Genomic DNA, 24,556 nt, shown 5'->3' with positions numbered 1-24,556 from the left:
ATTTCAAAGAAAGAAAAGCTCCAATGACCATGAGTTTTTGTCATAACTTTTGCGATATGCTGCCATTAGGATACTTTAGGAGTTCAGTAAGCATATAATCTGTTTTCAAACTCATAATGTGACTATCAATGTGACATCACATTGATAGACATCAAGAACATGGTGTCACATTGTGAACTCACAAATTTGTTAGGGCTTCATCACATTTGTGCCAACACATGACTTTGGAGACAACACAGAGATCCGGCATGCCATTGTGACATTTCCAACCAATTGTGACAGCACAAACCTATTATAGTAGAAACACATTGTGATCTAATAGCCATTGTGGTAGCACAATCCCTTCATGACCCCACATTTCCATAGTGATATCGCTAACCCAATGTGAAATTCCAATCCTCTCATACCCAATCCGCATATGAAATGTGATACCGAATCCAGTGTGACATCTTGATCATGGTGACTTCACACTGATAGATATTATGAGCATTTTGTCACATTCTGACAACACACACCTGTTAGGACTTCATCACTTTTGTGACAACGCATGCCTTTGGAGACATCACAGTCCGTTTGTGAGCTCATATACTCATAGTGGGTTAATGACAATTGAGATCACATGTGTCATTTTGATATCACCAACACATTGTGACATCACACACCTCTTGTAAACTCATCACCAGTGTGGCATTACCAATTGTGATATCAAAACATCATAAAGTCATCATATTGCAACATCAAATTGCCATTGTGATGTCACTGTTCCACTGTGTTTTCAAAAACCCACTGTGTCTTGACAGCATTTTAGAAAATTCATAGCCTTTTATACTTCAGTCTTCTTCTGAGAACTCATATCCTCATTGTGAAATAGTATCATCTGAAATTGGACATGTGATTATGAGATGTGACTTCACAAAATTATTTGATTTCATCACCACTGTGACATCACAAACCCCTTGTGAGCTTTCATTGCCATTTGACATCACTATCACGTTGTGACATCCCAAACCTATTAGGACCTCTTAGCACCTTTGAAATAGCACATGGCCTTTGTGACACCACAGTCCCTTTGTGTAACTATACCTTCATTATGAACTGACAATTGATACAAACATGCCATTGTAACATCACGAACACTTTGTGACATCACCAGTGTGACATTATGTATTGTCATTATGGCAGCATCAACTACTTTTGACATCACAAATCTACAATGACAAGATAGCATTATGAGATTACACTGCCATTGTGATGTTATAAAACATTATGAATGCATGTTTTTAATCTTTTTTTTTCGATCGTGGGGCTTGAACTCTGGGCTTTGGTGCTGTCCCTGTTCTTCAGCTCATGGTGAGCACTCTATGCTTGAGCCACAGAGCCACATCTGGTTTTCTACTGGTTTTCATTGGAGATAAGAGTCTCATAGTCTTTCCTGTCTGAGCTGGCTTTGAACTGCGATCCTCAGATCTCAGCCTCCTGAGTAGCTAGGTTTACATTCATAAGCCACTGGCACCCGGCTTTATCATTCTATTTTAAATTTGACATGTATGTTGATATCAGAAACATAATGTGACCTCATAACTATTGTAACATCATAAATCATCAGTGACATCAAATTGTCATTATGACACCATCAGATAATTGAGACATCACCAAACAACAATCGCTTCATAGCATTATAAATCACAGTGACATTGTTATGACTTAACAGTGTGAAGGCCTATTCTGTGAATTCACTGTTTCAGAAACCCATTTTGACCATATAACCATTGTGATGTCACAATCCTTTGTGACTTCACATTGCCATTGTGATATCATTCACCTGCTGTGCCGTCACAACCAGTCCTGAACTTGTAAGTTTTGTGACATGCTGCCATCCTCATATAGTAGGGCCTTTATGAGCTCATAATCTGTTTTCAATCTCATATTTCTGGTATGACATGTGATATCAGAAATCCCTTATGACATCATACTGCCAGATGTAATGACCATTGTGTCACATTTTGACATCACAAAGCTGTTAAAAAGCCATCACATTTGCGACAACAAATGCCTTTGGAGACATCACAGTTCCTTTTTGAACTCATATATTCATTATCAATTAATGACATTTGAGATATCCCATGCCACTCTGACATCATGAATCTATTGTAACATCACAAACTTATTGTGACCTCATCACGAGAATGGTATCAACAACTAATTGTGGTATCAAAGCATTATTTTGACATTATATTGTGGTATTGGCATTGTTATTTCACTGTCCCATTGTGTTTTTACAAACCTATTAAGGTCACATCACATCTTAAAAAATTCACGGCCTTTGAGACTTCAAGGTCTTTCTGTGAACTCGAGTACTTACCTCTAAGGCAAGGAGACAAACCATTGAGTCACATTTAATACAATAAATCAATTTACACTAGAAAGGAGACTGTGATTACTTTATCCTGGACTGGATAACCAGGTCCAAGAGCAGCCTTGACCACCAAACCTCAGACCTCCAATGGGCAGCCCCGCCCTCTCTTCCTTGGTCTGCAAACCACCAGCCAAAAAATTATGAGCTCCAAAGCTCCAAACCTCAATGGGCAAGGCATTTAACTTTTCCATTACTCCCTCCTTCACTACAGACCTGTCATTCCTTTCTGGTCTTACTCTTTTTCCCTTCCACCATTTCCTTCTTCTCTTCAGGCCTCTCCAGGCTCCACAGGCCTACACTACTCTGCCCTAATGACCACTTTTCTGCTTCCTCTCTTCTCAGGTTTTTCCCTTCCTGCTGTCTTACCACTTTCTTCCATCCGGGTAGCTCTCATTTTTATCTCCCCTTCCAATGCTCTGAAAATGCAACTTATATATAGGTTGTACCCCTCCTCACTCCAATCGGTCTTCTGCCTAACAATTTTCAACTGTCACTTCCCGAACTGCCCAATGTTCAATCACTTCTTGACAGCTCACCATGTGAGGCTTGACACCTCCACCTTTGGTGGCATTCCCCACACTCTCTGGTGGGCCAGGCCAAGAATTTACAATGATTAATGGCTCCCACAGATAATTCTGGCTCCACTGGTTATTACAGTATCCTCATATTGAATTAGAAGAAATTGAAATTGTATATGTCGTTGTTATATTACAAATTTGATGAGACATCACTAACCAATTGTGACCTCATCACTGCGGTGACATCATAAACTCATTGTGATAGCACATTGCCATTGTGCCACCATGATCACATTGTGACATCCCAAACCTATTATGAGCTCAGAAGCTTTGAAAGAAAGCATAGCCTTTGTGAAGTCACAGGCCATTTGTGTACCCATAGCCTCATTTTGAGCTAATGAAAATTGAGATCATACATGCCATTTTAACATCGCAAAAACTTTGTGACATCATTACCAATGTAGCATCACATTGTCATTATGACAACATCAGCCAATTGTGACACCATAAAACAATGACATCATAGCATTATGACATCCATGGTCATTGTGATGTCACAGATATATTGGAATGCCTATTCTGTGATTCCATTCTATTTCAAAAGTGGCATGTGTGTTGATATCAGAAAAATATTGTGACCACATAATCATTATGACATCACAATACCTTGATGACAACACAGTGCCATTATGATATCACTAACCCACTGTGACATCACAAACCTGTCCTATTCTCCTAAATTTTTTGACATGCTGATAGTGTGATCTCTTCAGCATCACTGAGTTCATAAATTGTTTAACTCATACTTCAGGTATGACATGTGATATAATAAATCCACTGTGACATCACACTGCCAGATGTCATTACCACTTAATCACACTGTGATTCACAAACCTGTTAAGACTCATTACACTTGTGCCAACATATGCCTTTGGATACATCATTATCCCTTATGAATTTATATAACCATTGTCAATTAGAGATCTGGTATGAGATTATAACATCACCATCCCATGGTAAAATCACAAACCTATGTGACCGCATCACCTGTATGGATCACCATTTGTGACTTCAAAACAATACTATCTCATGTAATTGTAACATCACATTGCCAATGGGATATCTCTGTCCCATTGCATTTTCACCAACCTATTATATCCTCATAATATTTTACAAAATTTATGGCCTTTCTGACTTCTAGCTCCTTATGTGAACTTGTATCTTCATTGTGATCTAGTAGAATGAAATTGGACATGTAGTGGTGATATTACAATTTCATTGTGACATCACTATCCAAGTGTGACCTTATGACCACTGTGACATCACAAACCTATTGTGACATCACATTGCCAGGATCACCTTCTGATATCCCAAACCTGTTGTGATCTCTTAGCACTTTGAAAAAGCACATGGTATTTGTAACACCACAGTTCCTTTGGTAACCATACCCTCATTGTGAACAAAGGACAACTGACATCAGACATGCCATTTTACCATTACAAACTCTTTGTGACATCATCTACAGAGTGAAATCACATTGTTGTTAGGATACCATCAGCCCACTGTGACATCCCAAAATGACAATTACATCATAGCATTATGACATCACATTTTCATTGTGAGGTCATAGAGACAATGTGATTGCCTATTCTGTGATTTCATTCTATCTCAAATATGGCATATAGGTTGATTTCAGTAACCCATAGTGACCACATCACGATTGCACCATTGCAATCCCTTTGTGACCTCATATTGATATTGTGATATCATTAATGCAATGTAACATCACAAACCTGTCTTGTCTTCATAAATTTTGTAACAAATGTCTACATTGACCTGGGCTGGATGCCCAGAGCTAATTGCAGCTTCAACCATGAACCCTCAGACCTCCAAAGAGCAGCCCAGCCATTTGCTAACTGGTCTTCAAACAACCAAACTCCAAAATAATCATCTCCAAACTCCACACTTCAAAGGACAAGGCTTTTTCCTTTTCTTCATCCTCCTTCTCTACAGACCGGTCCTACCGTTCAGGTCTTTTCATTTTTTCCTTCCACCATTCCCTTCTTCTCTTCAGGTTGCTGTACTCTTGTCAGGCCTTCACTGCCCTGTCCAGGTGGCCAGTTGCTGTCCTTTTCCTCCTGTTCTCCCTCAATTTCCTCTCTTCCCAGGTCTTTACCCTCCAGTACTCTCACCACTTCTTTCCTTCCAGGTCTTCCCCCTTTTGCTTCCCCCTTCTGTTGCTCTGAACATGCAACCTATATATAGGCTGTTCCCTGCCCCCACTAAAATATGTTTCCTGCATAACAGTTTTCAATCATCACTTCCCAAATGTCCAAGCCCAATAACTTCTTGGCAGCTCACCATGTGGAGCTTAACACCCTATCTCTTCAGCAGCATGTCCTGCCCACTCCAGCGGCATGCACCCCCCCCCTCTGTTGGTCCAGACCAGCAGGTCATGATGACTATCTGTTCCCGTGTATTATAGGGGTACTACTGGTTATTACAGTGTACTGATGGTGAACTAGTAGCGCTTGAAATTGTACAAATAATTGTGATATTACAAACTCATGACCTAACTAACCCATTGTCACCTCAAAAACCACTGTGACATCATAAACCGATTGTGACATCACGTTGCTGTTTAGACACCAGGATCACATTGTGACATCCCAAATCTATTATGACCTCTTATAATCTTTGAAAAATACATAGCTTTGTGACATCTCAGTGCCTTTGTGTATCCAAACCCCACTGTGAAATATTGACAATTGAGAATCAGACATGATATTTTAACATCAAAAATTTGTGAGGTCATCACAATTGTAACATCACATTGACGTGATGATTCCATCTGCTCATTGTGAAGTCACAAAACTAAAATATGATAAAATTATAATTTCACTTTGTCATTGTGATATCATCGACACATTATGAATGCCTTTTCTGTGATTTCATTCTACTACAAATGTGGCATATAGGTGTATATCATAAACAAATCATGAACTCATAACCATTGTGATATCACAATCCCTTTGCACATCACATTGCCATTATGATATCACTAACACACCGTGACATCACAAACCTATCCTGTCATCATAACTTTTGTGACATTCCTTTTTTTCCTCACAATCTGTTGGCGACATCATTAGGTTTCACATATGACCTTTGATATCACAAATTCCCAGTGACATCATGACCATGGTGACATCACACTGCCAGATGTCGTAGCCATTGTGTCAAATTCTGACATCACAAACCTTTTAGGATTTCAATATGTGACAACACATACTTTTGTAGAAACCACTGTAGCTTTCTGAACTCATGTACTCATTGTCAGTTAGAGACAATTGAGAACGATCATATCATTGTGACATTGCCAGCACATTGTGACATCACCAATCTCTTGTGACTTCATCAGCAATGTGGCATCATCATCTATTTGTGACACCAAAACAATATTCTGACATGAAGTAGTGAGTTGACATTGCCATGGTGATATCACTGTCCCAATGTGTTTTCAGAAACCTAATATGACCTCCTAACATTTTTAAAAAATTCATGTTCCTTAGGACTTCAAGCTCCATCTGTGAACTTGTATGCACATTGTGAAATAGTAGCAATTCAAATTGGACATGTGTTTGAGATATTACAAAATCATTATAGCATCAAAAACCCACTGTGAACTCATCACAACTGTGAATCGTAAAGCTTTCATGAACCCTAAGTACCTTTGAAAACACATAAGTCATTTGTGACATCACAGTCCCTTCGTGTACCCTTACCCTCAATTTGAACACATGAAATTGAATTCATATATGCCATTGTAACATCACAAACCCTTTGTGAATCCATCACCAGTGTGACAGCACATATTCATTATGACACCTTCACCTCCTTGCAACATCACCAATTTAAAATGACCTCATAGCATTATGATATTATATTGTAATTGTGAGGTAATAGACGCATTGCAAATGCCTATTCTCTCATTTCATTCTATTTTAAATGTGGCATGTGGGTTGATATCAGAAAATCATTGTGATCTCATAAGTATATGACATCACAATCACTGTGACATCACAGTGCCATGGTGATATCACTAACACACTGTGACATCACAAACATGCCCTGTCCTCATAAGTCTTGTAACTTGCTGTAATTGTGATGTCTTACGCCCTTTAAGAGCTCGTAATCTTTTTTCAAACATAATATTTCAGTTATGATATGTGATATCAGAAATGCACTGTGACATCATGACCATTGTGACATCATACTGACAGACATCATGTCCATTGTGTCACACTATTACATCACAATCCTCCTTGGACTTCATCACATTTGTGACAACACATGCCTTTGGAGATACCACAGTCCATTTGTGAACTCTTATTCTTTGTGATTTCATGACAACAGAAACTTTATGCCATTTGGATATCACCAACCAATTGTGACATCATAGACCTACTGTGACCCCTTACCTGTATGGCATCACCAACTAAATGTGACATCAAAACTTTTTGTGATGTCACAATGTGACACGATGTTCATGACATCTATCAGTGTGATGTCACAAAGGTCACGATGTCACAGTGGATTTCTGGTATCTCATGTCATACATGAAATATGAGGTTGGAAACAAATTATGAGGGCAAAAAGCTCTTAGATATCACAATGTCAGCATGTCACAGAGGTTATGAAAATAGGAGAGGTTTGTGATGTCACATGGTATTAGCTATATCACAATGGCACTGTGATGTCACAACGTGATTATGATGTCAAAATGGTTATGTAGGCACAAAAATGTGTTTCTGATATCAACTCTCATGCCACATTTGAAATACAATGAAATCACCTAATAGGCATTCACAAGGTGTCTATGATATCACAATGACAATTGTCATAAGGTGATTATGTCATTGAGTTTGGTGATGTCAAAATGAGCTGATGCTCTCATAATGAAAATGTGATGTCACACTGTTGAGGATACCAGAAACACTTTTTGATGTTATAATGGCATGTCTGGTCTCAATTGTCATTAGTTAACAACAAGGATTTGGGTACACAAAGGGACTGTAATGTTGAAAAGGGCATGTGATTTTTCAAAGGAGCTAAGAGGTCATAATAGATTTGAGAAGTCACAATGGAATCATGATATCACAATGACAATATTGTCACAATGGGTTTGTGATGTCGTGCTAATGATGATGTCAAAATGGGTTTGTGATGTCACAACGAGTTGGCAATATTACAATCAAATTTCCAATTTCAATTGTTCCTAATTCACAAGGAGGATACTGTAATAATCAGCAGGGCCCCGATAGTCTATAGGGTCCAATAATCAGCCTGGCCCTCTCTCCTGGCCAGCTGGAGAAGACAGGGCATTCTGTGGGAGGGGCTGGTACATTAATTACCAAGTGTTGAGCTGTTAAGAAGTGATTGGGCTGTGGGGAGTTTCGGATGTGACAGTTGATAACTGTTAGCAGTTGGAGTGGAGAAGGGGTACAGACTTTATATGTGCTGCTTGTTCAGAGCAATGGAAGGAGAGATAAAAATTGAAAAGTCATGGAAGGAAGGAAGTGGTGTGAGAGCAAAAGGGTAAAGGCCTGAAAGGAGAGGAAGTTGAGGGAGAGCAGGAGGTGAAAGATGGCAACTGACTACAAAGGCAAAACAGTTCAGGCCTGTGGAGAGTAGAGAGGCCTGAAGAGAAGAAGGAACTGTTAGAAGGGAAAAAGGGAAAGACTTCAAAGGAAGTATAGGTCTGTAGTGAAGGAAAGACAAAGGGAAGGGGACAAAAAGGCTTGCCCTTTGATGTTTGGAGCTTTGGATATCATAACCTTGGGGGTTGGTGGTTTGGAGAACATTTATCATATTAAATGTGTCTCGATGGATTCTCTTGAACAATAGAGGCCCGAAGTTTTGGAGACCCCCACAAAGATTAATCCATTTGGATGGCATCAGGCCTTGGCCCCAGGGGAAAATCCCCATAGGTGAGAGTGTCAGCCTTCAGGGCCTCGAGGGTTTATCTCCAGAGGACCAACATGGACAAAAGTCATGTAGGTACCTCTAGGGCTGCATCTGGGCAAGCTTCCCAGCATGTTTTTGGGACCCCTCTAGAGGTCATTTGTGGCTTTCTTGGGAAGCCATCTGGGAACTCCTTAAGAGGTCATGTGAGGCTTCCTTTGGAAGCCATCTGGAATCTCCTTGAGAGGTCATGTAGTGCTTCCTTGGGAAGCCATCTGGAACTTCATCAAGAATTCATCTGCAACTTCTTTGAGAAGCTATCTGAGACCTACCCTGGAGGTCATCTTGGGCATTCTCCAGTGTCCATCTTGGACTTTCTCCAGAGGTCATCTGGGGCTTCCTCAGGGGGCCACCTGAGGCCTATTCAAAAGTAGTCATTGGGGATTCCTTAAGAGGCAATTTAGTATGACCTCCTGAGGTCATGTGGGGCTTCTTTGGGAGGTTATCTCGGGTAACCTTGATGAAAAATCTGTCTTCAGACATCATCTGGGAGGAAGGTATATAGGACCTTCTCTGGAGGTCATCTGTCACTTTCTCAAGAGGGTTATCTGGAACCTTCTCGGAGTTCATATATGGCCTCCTTGAGTGGCCTTCTGGGAGCTACTCAAGAGGTAACCTCAGCATCATTGAGAGGACATGTGGGGCCTCCTTTGGAGGTTATCTGACACTTCCTTGGGAAGCCATTTGGAACCTCCATGAGAGGTCATCTAGGGCCTCCTAGGGAGGATATATGTGACATCCTCCAGAAGTCATCTGCAGCATCCTCAAGAGGCAATCTGGGATGTTCTCTCTGTCATCTGGGATCTCTGTAGAGGTCAAAATTGAGTGGTGTGGGACATGTGGGTTAAGTGTCTGTGGCTCTTGGTCTTTGTGTGTATGCTGATAGTTTTATCTGTGTCCTGTATGCAACTCTGTTTACTCCATTTCTCAGGATCGGAGAATAGGCCTAAAGTTGTCATATCCAAAAAATATTCTCCCCCATGGTTACAGAATCCTTCAGAGGAAGATGCACTGATGAACTCTCTCTCCTATTCTTTGCCATCAGCACCTCTAATCTAAAGTCCTCCCATACCAAAAGTGGTTACTTTTACCAGCCTGAGGTGGTACAGTGTGGTATGTTGCCCTTATTACCCTTGAGACAGGAACATGGAAGAGATGGTGGGCAGGCCCCCTTTCTAATATATGTTCCCTTTACAACTAGTGATCTGTATAACTGGAAACAGCAAAACCCATCCTTATCAGATAAAATAAAACCAGGGGCTCATTACCTCATTAGAGGCAGTAATTTTCACACATAAGCACATCTGGGATGAGTGTCAGCAAATTTTACAGGTGTGTTTCACCTGGTAGAAAAGAGTGAATCTTGCTCAGTGACTTAAAGGTGGTCCTTGGAACACACAGTAGCCGCACTATTGAACCAGACCATGGGGAACAACTCTTTCCCGAGATTTACTCAAGCTGAGTCTAACAGCGATCAAGGTATGGAGGTGCTTACCAATTATTGCCAGGTTCGGTTAGCAGGGATACCACAATGGCTAGAAAGCCGAGTCATCAATCTAAATTGAGTGAGATGGGACAGTTTCCCAGTGAGTACTCTAATGCTTTTCTGGAACTTCTCTCAGAAGCCTATAGGACCTATAGGCCTATAGATCTTGAAGCCCTGGAGAATCAAAAATCCCTATACATGGCCTTTGTTATCCAGTCAGGCACAGATATTAGAAGAAAGCTTCAAAAGTTACAAGGTTTTGAGGGAAAGGTGTATTCTAAGTTGGAAATGGTTGCCCAGTGGGTGTTTGATAACAGAGATAACTTGGAAAAAAAGAGTCTAAGAAGGGAGTTTGAATTTTGGTAGGATGACCAGTATAGGGATCAAGAAACCTTTGGCAAGGACAGTAAACTTCATTTGAAAATGGCAGTAGGGAACCTCTAGGATTAAACCAGTGTTTTTATCGCAAGTAAAATGGACATTGGGAAAAGATATGTCCAAGGAGGAGAAAGACAGAAAATGACAAGTAAATAATCACATTAACCACCTGGAAAATGTGTTCATATCTCTGGAGAAACATGCAAAGGAGCTTGGGGCCCCAAATTCCAACTGTGTTCAATTTAAAAAGCAGCCCTCTGAACTTAAGAATAAATGTGGTAAGGAAAAAAATCACCCACTTCTAACTCAAAACACAGGCTTATAAAAGACTGAATCTCCTATAGGTGCCAGTCAAAACCCACCAAGAGGTTAAAAAAAAACATAGAGCACACAGGAGAAAACAGAATTATTTTACATGAAGAAAAGATTTGAAAATATAAATTAGGAACTTGTTCGAGTCAAAAATGAGAAGAAAATCCTCAAAAGGAACCTAGAAAACACTCAGAATCAAATGAAATTCAAATACATTAGCCTGGGTGAGCATGAGGCAAATTAGGGGACTACAGGTCAGAGGCCAACAGAAGCACAGGACAGCAATGTTGCCATCCTTGCTAACCACAAGTGAGGCCAAGGAAAGATCTTGATGCTGCATTAAGAAATCATAGCCATGAAAAAGGAGCTGGACATGATACAAGAATGTATTAGGGTGAAGTACATGTTGATTATAAGCTTTGAAGAGTGTCACCAGAGAAAGAAGGAAAGAGTAGTTAGCAGAGAAGACGGGGAAGTGCTGTGTCATAGAAGATCAGGCCAAGAAAAATGAACAGGAAAATATCAGGCTGAAGAAAGAGATTGTTACTCTTCAAAAAGAGTTAAAGGGCCACATGCTCTGATAGAGAATGCCGGGAAAGGGAAAGAGCATTGGGAAGAAAAACAGAAAAGCTAAACAAACAGTTGAAAGATCTGTCACAAAATTACACTGAAGTGGAAAACCAGAAAGAGAAAACACTAGAGTAAAAGGCCAAAAAGACTGCTGAGACCTTCACCTTAAATATAATGCAGAAGCATCGAGTCCCAATGGAACAGATGGAGGTGGGAAAAAATACCTCTCAATAGCACCTTTGTGAACTTAAGGGAGGAGTTGAAGAGCAAGAAAAGGTCTGTGAGAAGGAGCAGAAGTTGGCCAGTCAAAGGAACTCTCTTGTGACCCTGTCAAATTACTTGCAGGTTAAGGAGCACATTGAGAAGGAGAGTAAGATCATGAAAGCAAGTTTGAGAGAAAAGGAGCAGAATAACATCGAAGAAGTCTCCAACATTCAGAGTACTATACAGGAGTTAAACTAGAGACCCTAAGATACAGTGAAACATCTGAGCTGATCAGGTAGCTTGGGAGACCACTCTAAAACCAGTGTTTTCTCTAGAGCTACTCGTCGTTAAGATTAAAGGAAGAAGCAAAAACAGTAATAAGTAATAAGTGTGCAAATGTGGACACTGAACTTGTGAAAAATGCATACAGGCTCAAGCTTTCTGTCAGTTTACATGTAGATATTTGCATCCTGGTAAATTGCCCTAGGCCACTGCCTATAACTGTTCGAAAACTAGTGGGGCCTCAGCTTGACAATTCTTTGTAATGTGTTTAGGTAATTTCCAACGGGTAAATGCTGAAAAGCTGGAATTTAGGGAAACAATTCATATGTGAGGAACCTCAGATGATGATTTTGGGAAAGTGGGCTTCACCGAGGTAAAGCCTAGAAAGTATGGTTATTGGTATCTGTTACTAATTGTGGACACTTTTTCAGGCTGAGCTGAGGCATGTGATAATTTCTTGATTTGGCTTACCTTCACCTATGGGGTCCAAAGATGCCCCTTCATTCAGGGCCCAAGTTCTCAATTATTAACTAACACCCTAGGAATAAATTGGAAGTTATAATACATTTATAGATCTGAGAGTTCAGGGGACTAGAAAGAATGTATATGAACTTAAAGGAAACATTAACTAAATTAAATACAGAGATTGGCCATGTCTAGGTAAGCCTCCTGAACTTTGTTCTCCTTCAAGCTATATGTAGCCCTTATGTTAAAGGATTTAATCCCTTTGAAATACTTTAGGGTAGATCACCCCCTTTGGTTGCTAAACTTGGAAAGGCTATATTAACAGAAATGTCTAACTACAATCTGCAGGCTTTACAACATATTCTTTTATGTATCTATTCTTTGGTAACCAACGTCCAGAGGTTGCCTAAGAAAAACTCCACCTGAAGGGGAGGGCTCTGTTGGGATGACAGAGGACACCTAGTGGAGGAACTGGAATAGGTGGGGAGATGGCAAACAGACCACTCACACACAAGAGGAGTGAATGGTGAGTGCGATTTAATGCAGAGGATAACAAGCTTTTATACCAAAAGTCTCCATGAGAAAGGGCAAAAGGTTACACAATCTTGCTGCAAGGCTTCGTTCTTGGGTGGTCACCAGCTGTTCCCCTGATCTTGTTTTTTGGATGACGAGTTATGACGATAGGCACTTGTTTTCAGCTTTACCTCTATTTTTAAGAAATACAATTGGTTTTGATGTTTATCACCTATTAACCATTAACCAGAGCATATGGGCAAGATGCTGAAGAGAAAGCCATGAACTCTAGTACTTTATTATTACTTTTGTTTAGTTTTGTACTTTTTGCGTTTTAAATCTTTTCTAAGCAATTGTGCTTCTTTGCCATTCTTTAGAGGGTCCACAATTTGTGGCCAAAAATCATGATATTCAGTATACTTAGTTAAATCTGGCCATATATCAAATTTACGCTAATAGTGATTTTTCTGTAACCCTTTCACATAATCGTTACTCTTTTCTATAGAGGCCTTAACTGTCTACTAAGATCTTTCTTGTTCCTTCTTTAATAGTAAGCACCAAAGAGGCCTAGATCTAGCAAGTCTCTCAGTGAATGAAAGAAAGTAATAGGAAGTTCTTTCTCCTAAGTAGTTTTCCCAACAATTGCCATCCTTATCATACACACCTGTAAAAGGTTATGGATCTGGGAGAAGTCTTTGGGGTCCTCTAGATAATGGAGGATCCCACCATTTTCCTCTGATAAGCCATTGCCACCTTTCATCTACCAACCTTTTAGGAATCTTATTTAGCTTTTGGTCTAAATATCCCTCTACATCTTTCATATCTATAGGATATCTATATGAGTTTATTGTATATGCTTTAAGATTAAAGGAAATTCTCCAGTAGCCATACACTCTTTCTGCTCTAGCCGTGCCTACAGCTTCTTGTAAATCTCTTATAAACTATTCCTTCTGCTGAAGTGACGTCATGAAACCCCCAATATTTTAATATTTACTTACGACTTGTCTACTAGTCTCCATAAGAGGGGCTTTCAGGGTAGCACTTAACTCTGGTGAGTTAGTCATATTCTCAGGACACTCATCAGATGTTGGAGTCGTCAACACTTTTAAGAAAGAGCCTTGAATAAGGGAAGGTTGAGCATGAGTAAGTACAACAAGAAGCAGGAACAGTAAAAGATTAATGGGCACTCCTATACAGCAAAGAAAAAAAAACAGCAACACATCTTTCCCAGGGGCTTGCCAGCCTTTTCCATGAGGTAGGACTCTTTGAAGCCCCATTCTCAGATCTGAAAGCAGGTTTCCCATGCTAAGCAGACTCCACCGGAGTAGGCGTGGCAGGGGTCAAGATGGTGATAGAAAAGCAGGGAAACACCACAGCTCTCTCTAACCAAATACAGATTTCAATGCTCTGTTTCTCCAAGTGACCCACCAGAAAAAGGGCGATTACTCAGAGAGCTACAGGAAGTGAAAAAAGAAAAGGGAAAAACTTACACAGACATTAAAGTGGGAACACCCTTCCCAAACCCCTTGTTGTTGAAGGGGCTCCACATTGAGCAGCTTAAATTGCAGGGCTTCTTACCAGGCTGCTTAAGTGGCCCGGCTCTGGATCTTCAGAGGACCACACACTTGCAAGCATCCAAAGGCTCCCAGAAGACTCCCAAGAGCCAGTGCCAACCAAGAGAATACAAATAGAAATCTCAGAAGGCAGAGCCAGCACAAATAATCCCCTCACCCTCCCAGGCACAGCGCCTCTGCCTGGCTGATGCAATCAGTCCAACCCAGTCAGGAGCAGCAGTAGCTGTCAGCAGTGGCGAACGACCCTAGACTCACAGCATGGCACCTCTGTCCTGCTGGTGTAAACATCCTAGCCTAATCTGGAGCAGCAGTGGCAGCTGGCAGTGGCAGCAAACCACCCAGACTCTGGGCACAATGCCTCTTGGCACTAGCCACAGGAACATCCCAGACCAGCCCAGGGAGGCAGTGGTGGCTGGGGCGGGGACAATTGCATTGAACAACTCCAGACCCGTGGCAGTTTGTGCCTCTCCATACTGGCCCGCATCAGCAGCCCAGCCTAGCCCGAGGCAGCAGCAGTGGTTAACACCTGACTCATGCTGTGGTGCCTTCCTTGCATAAGTGGCCCAGCTGATCCTGCAGTGGCAGCAGCTGGGGCAGTGGCAACAGCTGTGGCAGCAGCTTTGGCGGCAGCAGCAGCGGCATCGACAGGAGCAGCGAATGACTCTGGACCCTTAGTGGGGTTCAGCACCTCTCCAAACTGGCTTGTATAAGAAGTCCAGTCCAGCCCATGATGGCAAAGGTAGTGAACATCCCGACTTGAGTCAGGGTGTGGTGCTGAACAACCCCAGAAAAGCCTCATAAACTTTCCTGCCTGGGCTGGCTTTGAACCTGAATACACAGATCTGAGCCTCCTGAGTAGCTAGGATTACAGGCATTCACACAAGCAGGGTCTTTTTCTTTCCAACCCCCTAACTCTTTCTAAAATAGATAATTTCTTAGTTCATACAAGGAATTTAGGAAAATACAAGAGGATTGACATAATATCCTGTATTCTATCTGACCATAGTGGAATCAAAGTAGTTCTCAATAACAAGGCATAAAGTAGAAAAATCTTAAACACTTGGACATTAAACAGCACTCTATTGAACAATACATGGGTCACAGAAGAAAATAAAGAAGAAATTTAAAAGTTCCTACAATTCAATGACAATGAAGATACATCAGAAAGAAACCTATGGGACACAGCAAAAGCAGTCCTGAGGGGCAAATTTATTGTTCTCCGTGTGCACATCAAGAAAACATAGACCAATTAACCAATCTTATGATGCAAATAAAACTGCTAGAGAAACAAGAAAAAATTGAACCTAAAGTTGCTAGACAGAAAGAGATAACCGAAATAAGAGCTGAAATCAATGAGAGACTAAGAAAATTATAAGTAAAATTAATAAAACAAAAAGCTGTTTTTTAAAAAAAATCAATAAAACTGATGGACCACTGGCAAAAGCAACAAAATAGGAGAGGAGCCCCAAATCAATAATATCAGAGATGCCACAGGGAAAATTACAACAAACATACATGACATCCAAACAATCATAAAGAAATAATTCCAGACTCTACTCACAAAGGAAGGAAAACCTAGCAGAGACAGATGAATTTTTACAAAAATACAAATTTTTATTTCCTCCTTTCCTTTTCAGCCATGCTTCTCCACCATGTATGGTGGGGGCAGAAGTTCAGTACATAAACTTCTTTTCCTGCCTGAATAGCATGTGGTGTTCTCTTCATAAGCTATCTAATGAAACCTACCTATTTAACATACCTTACATATGGTGCTCTGTCTAGGATGGGGTTTTTGAGTTGGAAATGTTAGAATTTCCTAACCACCCTTTTTTCTGCAAACCAAACTGCCTTGAGACACCATATGAGACTTTTCACCAATACCATTGCTGGCTTTGACATCCACGACCTCACCACTTCTCTACTCTGGTGAGTGAAACTAGTCTCTATGGTTCTCTGTTTCTCAATCTCTGTTCAGATGTGGTGCCATGTTAAAGAGCTCCTTTGGCCTTTAGCCGAAAGGCTTGTCACTCTGGATCCGAGGATGCTTGGTTTGGGGGCTTGGACATTTCTCTCTAGAGGGTTCTGGGGGAAGTCGGGACGCCACTTCTTCCTGGTCAGCTTTCCTTCATTCACCAGACTGATTGTCCTACACATATATTAGGGTGCTGCGAGCCATGCCTGAGCAGTGAAACCCCTCTGAAATGCTTCCTGCACTCCCTGGATAGACAGGACACCTAATATTTTTATGCTGCTGTCAGATTTAGACAATTTTTGCCTCTGCAATGGTACATGGTTGAAGTCTGTTTACTTTCAGACTCACTTTTCTCTCTGCCATTCATGTCCAACTTTCCATATCTCTCCCTTTCTTTTCTACAACTTTTTGGATTGTGACCTGAAGAATGCTACACGGGCTGGGTCCTGGGGAGCCCCTCTAATTCCCTCTCAAAGGCTAGCCAAACTAGGCTTGATGTTTTGTTACGATTTTCTTTGCATTTTTTCAGAAATTCGCCATCTTGAGTTTGCCATCTTGGCCACATGGTGGGTTAAGGGTTTGGCCCCATCCAACCTGTATCCTTCCACCAAGCTTACTTCTCCATTCATCTATTTGTAATGTGCCTTGCTAACAAGTTGCTCTTTTCACAGACCCTGGTAACTGATGCCCAACCATCTGATGTGATTTGTTAGCAGAGATATCTAAATATTTTTGTCAAAAATTTTAAGATTTGACTTTTGCCTTTTTTGTTTTGTGTTGTGTAGTTTGGTACTGACTACTGATTCTAAAATATTGGGTATATCTGTGCTAAGATTCTCACGTCTAACGAGTTTTGTCATTGCAGATTATTTGGTCAATTTTTGATAAGGACCAGGTAAGCGCCACATATTCTATTTGATCTCCGTGTTGCTTTAATTGGAAATAACAAAGGGCTTTTGTGGCAAAGATTGCAGTTCAAAGCCAGCCCAGGGCAAAAAATCCCTCAGACTCCATCACCCAACTAACTTGCAAAGACAGGCTGGAAGCATGGCTCGAGCCTCTTATCTCTAACCTGCAAACACTGGAAGAGGTACTATAACTCAAAGTGGTAGTGTTCTAGCCTTGAGCAGAAGTGCTCCGGGACAGTGTCCAGGCCTTAAGTACAAACCTCCTTGAGTACCAACTGGGACGAACTATTCCAGCAATGAGAACCTAGACTCGGCTGGTCTGGGAACAAGGGAACATAGAGAGGAGTAAGAGGAGATGATAGCACATCAGCCACTTTGTGCCTGCCCTTTCAAAATAAACCAGAGCCAGGAGATCAATAGAAGTAACAAGGCTGCCCATCTAATGTTCATTGCTGTCTAACTTTCAATTGGACAGGAATTTATATTCTTGTCTTTGTCACTTGTCTTCTCTACCTAGTCGCCAGATGTCAGAAGTAGCTAGGGGCATTTCTACCAACATTTTCAGCCCCAAGTCCTTCCTCTTGTCATTTATTTGCTCTCTAGTACTTTTTTCAGTCACTCAATGCCTAATGAGACTTCTCCACACTTCATCCAAGAGTCCAGATTTCATCTAAGGACTCAATGACCAAGTGACATCTGTTGCCTGCTTCCTTTGCCCAGAGGGGAGCACATCTCAGCCTTTTACCCCTACTGTTGACAGCCTTTGCAAACAAGAAGTAGCCAGAGAGAATGTTCGTCCTTTTTCATAATTATCAAAAGGCTGGAATATCAGGTCTGAACAGGGACACCTTCTTCCCTCTTGGCTAAATTTCTGCCCAGCATCTGTTACATAGGTAACTGGCAGACCTGGACGTCACATCCTGGGCCACCACTGGTCACATGCCTCCCATCTGACCTTAGGAGGGTCCAAGACCCTGAGGTCAAATCCAGTGTGGCCGCACCTTTCCCCCACCTAGCCACACCTCTTCCTGTCCCTGGCCTGGATAAGTCTTGGCCCAGAGGTGGGTCGCCCCCCTTCCTTTTCAGCCATGCTTCTGCACCATGCATGGTGGGGGCGGCAATTCAGTAAAGAAACTTCTTTTCCTGCCTGAAAAAATAAAGAAATACAAATTGCCCAAACAGAACCAATAAGAAATAAATCAATAAAATGTCAATAACCTACAATCAGATAGTAGAAGTAATCAGAAATCTTCCAACAGGAAAATCCCAGGACCTAATGGATTCACTACACAATTCTATAAGACCTTTAACGAGGAACTAATACCCAAACTCCTCAAGATCATCAGAGAAATAGAAACAGAGGGAGTAATCTTAGACTCATTCTGTGAAGCCAATATCATATTCATCCCAAAGCAAGGCAAAGACACCCAAAAAAAGAACTACACACCATCCTCTTTGATTAAGACAGATGCAAAGCTCCTCGATAAAATTGTAGCCAACAGAATAAAGAAACATATGAAAAAATCATGCATTATGACTAAGTAGGCTTCATTGCAGAGATGCACATATGGTTTAACATGTAAGTCAATAAATGTAATCCATCACACCAACGGATCCAAGGTCAAGAACCAGATGATTATCCCCATTGATGCAGAAAGGGTTTTTAACATTCATTCATGTTAAAAGCTCTGGAAAAAAATAGGAATAGAAGGAATATTTCATAAGACAATAAAGGCCTTACATGGCAGATCAAAGGCCAATATTATACTTAATGGGGAAAAACTATAAGCAATTCCCTTAAAAACAGGAGCAAAGCAAGGATGCCCACTCTCTCCACTCCTCTTCAATATAGTTCTGGAATTCTCAGCCAGAGCAATAAGGCAAGAAAAATACATTAAAAAATCCACATGTGAGAGGGAAAAGATCGAGCCACATAGGAGAGGAAGAAGTTCAACTACCTCTTTTTGCAGGTGGCATTATTTTATAAATTCACGATCCCTAAAGCTCCATCCCCAAACTCATACAGCTTATAAACCAATTTTGGCAAAGTAGCAGGATACAAAATTAACCCACAAAAATCAGTCACCTTTCTACACAGCAACAATGTCCAAGCAGAAACGGAAATCAAAGAAATAACCCCATTCACAATAACTTCAAAAAAAAGTACCTAGGAATTAACCTAACCAAAGATTCAAAGGGTCTATTTCATGAAAACTATAAAAGCCTAAAGAAAGGAATCTTACAGGATACCAGGAAATGGAAAGACTTCCCATGGTCCTGGATAGGCAGAATTAATATGGTGAAAATAGCTAATCTGCCAAAATTAATAAACACATTCAATGCAATTCCCATTAAAATTCCAATGACCTACTTTACTGAAATAGAGAAAATAGTCCAAAAGTTCATATGGAACAACAAAGGACATAGCATAACCAAAACAATTTTAGGCAAAAGAAAGAATACAGGGTGGATTATGATAGAGGACTTCAAGCTCTACTATAGAGCCATAATAACAAAGACACCTTGGTACTGGCACAAAAGGAGACCTGAAAATCAATGAGACAGGTTAGAGGACCCAGAAATATAGCTGCATATGTACAGCCAGTTGATATTTGACAAAGGAACCAAAGACATACGGTGGAAGAAGCATAACCTCTTCAACTACCGGTGTTGGGAAAACTGGCCACATGCAGAAAACTAAAAATGGACCCTAGTCTTTCACCATGTACTAACACCAACTCAAAATGGATTAAAGACCTTAACATCAAGTTTGAAACTCTGAAACTACTGCAAGACCAAGTGTGAGAGACACATGACCTTATAGGCACAGGCAGGAACTTCCAGAACAGATGCCCAGGGTCACAACAAATTGGAGAATGACTCGATAAATGGAACTACCTTAAAATAAAAAGTTTCTACACAGATAAAAAGTAGCAACTAACTAGAAAGAAAGCCAAATAATTGGGGAAAATGTTTACCAGCAATATATCAGACAAGGGTCTAATATCTATTATATATGGTGAACTCAAGAAACTAACCTTTCACAAACCTAACAAACCAATCTTGAAATTGTCATGGGAGCTAAAGAGAGACTTCTCAGAAGAAGAGATAAAAGCGGCAAAGTAACACATGAAGAAATGTTCTTCATCCCTGACTGTAAAGCAAATGCAAATAAAAACAACTCTGAGTTACCACCTTACCCCAGTCAGAAGAGCCCACATTCTAAATTCAGGCAATGACAAATGCTGGAAGGGATGTAAAGAAAGAGAAACAATACTGCAGTACTGGTGGAAATGTATACTAATATAACCACTTTGGAAAGCACTCTGGAGGTACCTCAGAAAGCTAAATATCGACCTCTCCTATGAACTGGCCATACCACTCCTAGACATCTACTCTGAACAAGAGAACTACTTTACAAAGACACACACACCTCTATGATTATTGCAGCACTGTTCACAATAGCCAAGATTTGGAAACAACCCAGATGAAACACTACTGAAAAGTGGATCCCAAAAATGTGGGACCTATATACAATGGAATAATATGCAGCCATTAGAAAGGACAAAATGATGGCATTTGCAGGGAAATGGATGGAACTAGACCAAATTATTTGAGTGAGGTAAGCAAAGAACAAAGAGACAAACGGCACATGGTCTACCTATTACATGGATGCTAAGGCCAAAATGCAAGAAGGTATGACAGAGTAAACAGGACTCGAGAAACAAAGGACAGCCACTCATTTTGTTGTATCACCATTAATGACTCCATGTTATTGACCATGTAGATGATAGAAATATGCACACAATGGAAGGAGCCAGGAGGAGGAACAGAATAAGTGGGAAATGGAACAACATACAACAAAGGGGCCCAGCAGTTGCACTGGACATAGAAAAATATCTAAGCAACCCAAACACAGTTAAAGGAAGGGAGGAATAAGAGGGAAAGAGGGAATAGCCCACACTAAGCAAGAGGAAAAAATGTAAACATCACCTGAGGGGGGAAAATAACTTGGATTGTCAAAGCTCATAGAATTAACAAACTTTAGACCATAATAACAATAACTTGCCTTGTCAAGGTTAAAATGTGTTTGTGACTTTACGCATCACAATTCCACAGTACTGTGAAATATGTGAAATATATGTAATCACCTATCTCAAATTTTACAAAAAAGTGTGAGAAGGGAAAGGTTACGAGGGATGGGTGACAATGTTGTCAGACACCTTGCATTCATGTACAGTTTTGTAGAATGGGAACTTCTCTGTACAACTACTTAAAGATAATAATAATAAAAATTGTTTAAAAATAAATAACCAATAGGATGACAATAAAAATGTTCAAATATAAAATAAGAAGTTAAATCCAGTTGGAAGGAAAATTTCTTTGGGGGGAGTAATGTAGTTTATTCTATAGCAAGTCTCACTTCAGAAATAAATTCAAAAGCTAGGCCTCAAGTAAGTGAAATAAACTAAGAAGTAGAGTTTAAAAAAGAAACTCTACCCATTCTTTCTTGCCTGGACAGCTGGTGTGGGTAAAAATGTATCATCCTCCTAAACTGGAACCGAAGTAGCAAGGACCTTACTTGGTGGTGCTAATTTCACTGTTGGCTATTAAATTAGTAGGAAAACAATATTAGATCATCAGTCTCAAGTGAAAATGGCAGTGAACCAATATACAGAGAAGGCTGCAAGATTGACTCTTCAGAGACACTCAGAGGATTCCTTAAGGATAAGGCTTACTAAGTGTTAATTAGTGCTAACTAGTGTGTTTCTATAATTTACTTGCTTTCTATTGTTTACATTTTAAGCCTGTTCGTTGGGAGGAGAGAAGGGAATTTTTAGGATTTGGTAAGAAGGAATCAGGATTTGAATGGACATGAAAACCAGTGGGGGATGTGTAAAGCAGTGAGGCCCAAATAATCAGCAGGGCCCACTAATCAATGTGGTCACATGACATGGCCCACTGGAGTGCATGGGGCATGCCATCAAAGGGGACAGGGCATGCTGCTGAAGGGGGGTAGTGTGTTGTCCTCACATGACGAGCTGTGAAGAATTGATTGGGTAATGGGCAGTTTGTGAAGTGATGGTTGAAAACTGTTAGGCAGGAGACGCACTGGAGTGATGGAGGGGTTCAACTTATATATAGGCTGAATGGTCAGAGCAATGGAATTGGAGAAAATCAAGGCAAGACCTGGAAGGAAGGAAGTGGTGTGACAGTAGGAAGGGAAAGACCTTGGAGGAATTTGTGGGAGAGCAGAAGGGGAAGGATATCAATTGGCCACCAGGCCAGAGAATTGTAAGCCTGTGGATAGTCTTAATGAGAAGAAGGAAGTGATGAAATGGAAAAAGGGAAATGAAGTAAAGATCTATAAAGAAGGAGGGAGTAAGGGAAAAGCATTACCTATTGAAGTTTGGGGCTTTGGAGATTTGGGGGTTGGTGGTTTGCAGACCAATTAACTATGTGCGGGGCTGCCCATTGGAGGTCTGAGATTTGGTGGTTGGAGCTGGCTTGCCACTGAGTGCACAGCCCAGAACAAGGTAAACGCATGCTCATTTCTAGTGTAAATAAAGTTATCTGCAATGTGTCTCATTGGATTTTCTTGTGCTTTATGCATCATAAGTATACGAGTTCAAAAGTTAATAATCTCAAAGGCCACAAATTTTGTAAAATGTTATGTCATAATAGGTTTACATAACCCAAGGAACAGTGATATTACAAGGGCAATATGAGGTCACAATATCAAGTCATAATAATATTTTGATGTCATAATTAGTTGGTGATGCCATAACAGTTATGAGGTCACAATAGGTATATGATGTCACAATGGCATGCTGGACTTCAATTTTCATTAACTCCCATTTAGAATATGAATTCAGAATGGGATTGTGAGATATACAAAGTCATGCATTGGCCCAAACGTGGTGAACTCCTACCAGATATGTGATGTCAAAATGTGACACAATAATCATTTCTTATATCACATGTCACACCTGAAATATGAAGTCAAAAACATTATGAGATCACAAAAGGCCTATGTATATCACAAGGGCATCATGTCAAAGTTATGAGGAGAGGACCAGTCAATGATGTCAGACGTGATCCTTCCTCCAAGGTTTTGTAATATTATAATGGTATAACTGATCTCAATTTTTAGACCACAATGATTATATGGGTAAACAACTGAACTTTGATATCACAAAGGCCATATGCTTTTTCAAAGGTGCTAAGAAGTCATAACCGATTGAAATGTCAAATGTGAATGTGATGTCACAATGGCATGTGATGATGCAATAGGTTTTTGTTATGGTGGTAATGAGGTCACCCATGGAATAGTGATGTCACTACGAGTTTGTAATATTACAATCACATGTTAGATTTCAATTGCTACTAGTTTACAATGAGGATAAGACTTCAAGGAAGGAGCTAGAAGACCTAAAGCCCATGAATTTTCTAACATATGATAATAGGTTTTTGAAAACAGAATGGCACAGTTATATCACAATGTCAATGTGATGTCACAATATTATGTCAAAATAATGTGTAAGTGAGTTCGGAGGAAGATGGTGGAGGAGAAGCTGGAAGCTAAACAAGCTCTTGCATAGAAAGCAGTTTTAGTGTTCCACTGAACGGTCATAGGCTAGAGAATCACATGAAGTGTGCCATCACAGTACAGAGCTTTTGGCCAGAGAGGGAAAAGCCAGGCATGGAGACAGATCTGAGCACTTGCAGTTGCTGCGGCTACAGCAGATGTGGTGGCAGCAGCGGTAGCTGTAGCCACCATACCTACAATGGAGAGAGTACAGGACAAAGGTGACAGACACAGCGGACAAATGGATTCTACTCAACACCAGCAAGAACTGACAAGGAGCAGATATCTTCATCCTGCAGATTGCAAACCAAAGATGATGCAGGAACCAAACTCTGGCTTGAGTAG

This window comes from Dipodomys merriami, unplaced genomic scaffold (genome assembly GCF_024711535.1).
Source record: "Dipodomys merriami isolate MVZ:Mamm:240054 unplaced genomic scaffold, mDipMer1.0.p SCAF_246, whole genome shotgun sequence".
NCBI lineage: Eukaryota > Metazoa > Chordata > Mammalia > Rodentia > Heteromyidae > Dipodomys > Dipodomys merriami.
Note: the sequence above shows the minus strand (reverse complement) of the source record.